The following is a 4,454-nucleotide window of genomic DNA, read 5'->3' on the forward strand; positions in this document are numbered from 1 at the left end:
TATCAGTAGCATTTCTGTACACCAATAATGAGCAATCTGAGGAGGAAATCAAGAAAAAAATACCATATGTTATAGTAAATTAAAAAATCAAATACATAGGAATAAGTTTAACTAAAAGTGTAAAAGATATATACAGAGCAAACTACTCAGTACCTAAAGGAAATAAAAGAATACTTGAAAAAATGGAAGAAAATTGATTTTTCATGGATAGGAAGACAAAATATCATTAAGATGTCTATCCCATGCAAACTAATCTACAGATTTAATGCAATTCCAATAAAAAATCAACACATTTTTTACTGGAAAAACCAACTATGAAATTTTTGGAAGAAAAACAGGTCCTGAATAGACAAAGACACATTGAAAAAGAAAAATGAAATTGGAGGAATCGCATTACCTGACTTTAAAACTGTACTACAACCACTGCAGCTGTGGGGTACCGGAGCGGGTGCGCAGGCGAAGGAGCTCTTTCCCTGCTGAGAGTTCCCTTGGAAAAGTTACCATCTCCCCAGCCCACCATGGCAGATGAAATTGATTTCACTACTGGAGATGCTGGGGCTTCCAGCACTTATGCAGTGCTCAGCCCTGCGCAAAAACGGCTTCGTGGTGCTTAAAGGACGACCATGCAAAATACTGGAGATGTCAACTTCCAAAACTGGAAAGCACGGTCATGTCAAGGTTCACCTTATTGGAATTGATATTTTCCAATATCATTGGAATATTATTGGAATTCATATTTCAAAAAATATGAAGATATTTGCCCTTCTACTCACAACATGGACGTTCCTAATATTAAGAGAAATGATTATCAGCTATATGCATTCAGGATGGTTACCTATCCCTGCTGACAGAAATTGGTGAAGTTCGTGAGGATCTTAAGCTTCCAGAAGGTGAGCTTGGTAAAGAAATAAAAGGAAAATACAATGCAGGTGAAGATGTACAGGTGTCTGTCATGTGTGCAGTGAGTGAAGAATATGCTGTAGCCATAAAGCCCTGCAAATAAATGGAAGCATCTGGCATGAGCAAACTGTTTAGGTCTGGATCAACTGCAGACCTAAAGTTTGGTTCTAAGGTGTCACCAAAGCAATGTCCTTCATAAGTAGCCTCATTTCTTTTTTAATTGTTTTGAAATTGTGATGGGTTAGTTTTGCAGGAAATTGATAATTTAAAAAATAATCAAAATGTATAATTCTTTTTTCTAATTTTGTAGGTGTCTTTCCTATAACACTCCTGTGGTTTCCATATGTGAGTCCAAGAAACAGACAAGATAGCTTCAGCAAACGAAATGTGCTTTATATGAGAAAATCATTCCTCAATTTTATTTAAATGATAAACCAGGGTTTTAAATCAATAAGGTAGCGTCTAGTGGTATTGAAGTACTACATATAATTAGAACTGTGTCTGTATTAATTTCAAACTTAATTTCATAGATTAAGTATTGGATTGGAAATGTCACCATTTCAACCTGTTTTGGCAACAAATACTTAAAATAACAAAGAAAAATCATGTTAAAACATACTACAAAGCTATGGCAATCAAAATGGCATAGTATTGACTCAAGGATAGACACCTTGACCAATGGAACTGAATTGAGATTTCTGATAATGATCCAAACTTATACAGTCATCTGATATTCAACAAGGTCACCAAGCCCACTCAACTGGGAGAAGACGGCCTCTTCAACAAATGGTGCTTGGAGAACTGGATATCCATATGCAAAAGAATGAAAAAGGAATACCATTTCACAACTTATACAAAAATCAACTCAAGATGGATCAAAGATCTAAATATAACAGCTAAGATCATAAAGACCTTGGAAGACAATATAAGGAAGCAATTACAGGAACTTGTAATAGGAAATGGCTTCATGAATTTCACACCCAAAGCACAAGCTATGAAAAAAAAATAGATAAATGGGACTTCCTCAAAATTAAAACCTTTTGCACTTCAAAGGAGTTTATCAAGAAAGTGAAAAGACTGCCTACCTAATGGTAGAAAATGCTTGGTAACCATACATCTAATAGGAACCTAATATCCAAAATATATAAAGAAATCCAATATCTCAAAAATAAAAAGACATACGACCCATTTTAAAAATGGGCAAGAAATTTGAAGAGACACTTCTCCAAAGAAGAAATACAAATGGCTAAAAAGCACATGGAAGGATGCTAAAGATCACTAGCTATCAAAACTACAATGACATACCATCTTACATCCATTCAAATGGCAGCTATTAAAAAAACAGAGGAGGACATGGGGCAAGATGGCATCCAAGTGAGTATACTCTCATTGTCTCTCTGTCAAAGGACCAGCTGAGTAGGGTCAGGACGTTGCCTAAGCAGACTGTTTCAGGAACCTACAAAGCAGGAGGTGTTTGGGTGTCGATAGGGAGAGACTGTGAGTAGAGTAATGCTTGCTCAAGGTAAAACTGCAGGTTTCTAACACTAATATCAGAAATTGTGAGAATGCAAAACCCTTCCGCCCAGGGCTGAGGGCTGCAGCATTCCCTGAAAACTGTCAGTTGTGTGGCAGTGTTCCCAAGCCCTGTTTTCCCAAATGTGTGATCCCCAAGCCCATGTTCCCTGAACTCCCATAACCCACATTCCACAGACCCACATACCCCGAGTCTGAAATTTCCCAGGCTTCTGTTTCCCAGATACAGCACTCCCTGAAATCCAGGATTCCCCTAGCCCTCCAGTCACAGACTAACTCTGGGAATGGGAAGGTTTCGGTGGGGGAGGTACAGAGGGGCCTGAGGAGTGCAGGTTCAGTTTTCTGGTCCCCCCTCCCCATTTCTTTTTTTTGAGCGTCAAGGAGCAAACCAGCTGGCTTGGAGAGAGCCTAAGAAGAAAGGAGAGGCAAATCTGCTGAGAAAGCCTGATTTACCTAAATGACTGGGATAGGAAACTTGGTCTGGGAGAAGGTGGAGTCAGAAAATTAACTAGCTTTCATGTAAAACACCTAAGGGAAAGGGAAAGTAGAACATGCTTTGCAGGCTTCCAATAGCACATTTAGGGTCCCGGGCAAGGTGTGGGTGCTCTCACTCAAGAAATTAAGAGTCATTATTTTCTGTGGTGAGTTGGTTCACCAGGGAACAATTTAAATCTCCTACAGGACTGCTCACATAGCCTTCCTGCTGTCCTGGGAGAGAAGGAAGTGAGGAAGGGAGAAAGGGCGATGGTTAGACACCTAAACAGTTTATTTAATTGCAAAGAGGATTCCTTGCTTGAAACCTTGTCTTGTTTTTTTTTGTTGGTTTGTTCTCTGGTTTTTCCTTCCTCTTTATCCCCCCATGGCACTTTTTTTTCTTTTTTCTTTTTCTTTTTTTCTTGCTAGTTTCCATGCCCCTCCTTTTTTTCTCTCTCTTCTTTCTCCTTTTTTTAATATTAGGTGCTGCAAGTGCACCTCTTATTTGCTCTGTTTCCTCATCCTCAATATTCTCTTTTCTGGGTGTACTGATTTTGGCTACCAGTGCTATCCCCTTTCCTTTACATCTTTCTATCCTCGGTCATTTATTTTTTTCTCTTACATTCCACCTCTCTTGGTTTACCACCCAATTTTTCTGACTTTTTATTTCTAATACCTCTGTTCTGTTTTCTATCTTTTATTCACTCTTTATATTCTTGTCCTTTCTTTACTCTTTCCCTCTCTCCTGACCACACTGGCCTTTTAATTCATACTACATTCCTCCCCATATTCAGTTTACTATCTTATTATAGGTAGTCCACTTTTCTAACTGTTATAATTCTACACAGCTTACATGAGTTTAATATCCATTCTCCTAGATCTCGCATGGTTCTTCTGCTAACATTTACTATCAATACTACTATTATACTTTTCTTTTCTTACCCCTTTTGCTTTCTCTGGTCCTAATATTTTCCTTCAAGTGAATTTAGCAAAAAACAAGGAAATAGAATAAGAAGAACAAAGTGACAAAGAGAAGACATAACATGCACATAAAAACAACAACTAATTAAAGCCTGAGACTAGACAAAGAAGCTAATCAACTGAATCAACCCATATTAAGATAAACTGATGACCAGAAGGCAACAAAAAACAACAAACCAAACCAATAATCAGGAAAACATGGCCCAATCCAAAGAAAAAACTAAAAACAAGGAAGAGGAGCAGAATTTTGAACAACTAATCAAACCTCTCAAAACATATATCAGGGACCTATTTAATGAAGTGAAGGAAGAGATTAAGCATATTAAGAAAACACTTGGTAAGCATACAGAAGAAATTGTAATCATACCCAAAAAAAGATAATGGATATGATGGTGATGAACAGTGCAATTCAAGAAATCAAAAACACACTCTCAGCAAATAACAGCAGATTTGAAGAGGCAGAGGAAAAAATTAGTGATGTGGAAGAGAATACACCTGAAATCAAAGACAGAGCAGAATTGATTGATAAAAAGATAGAAAGAATCCAGCAGGGACTTAGGGACCTG

General features: G+C 37.7%; 1 pseudogene; it reads left to right on the plus strand.

The window, feature by feature from the left end:
• Positions 1-477: 477 nt before the first annotated feature.
• On the plus strand, positions 478-1,099 carry LOC101415405 (eukaryotic translation initiation factor 5A-2 pseudogene; annotated as a pseudogene).
• The last annotated feature ends 3,355 nt before the right edge of the window (positions 1,100-4,454 follow it).

The sequence above is a fragment of the Dasypus novemcinctus genome, chromosome 10 (assembly GCF_030445035.2).
Source record: "Dasypus novemcinctus isolate mDasNov1 chromosome 10, mDasNov1.1.hap2, whole genome shotgun sequence".
Classification (NCBI taxonomy): domain Eukaryota; kingdom Metazoa; phylum Chordata; class Mammalia; order Cingulata; family Dasypodidae; genus Dasypus; species Dasypus novemcinctus.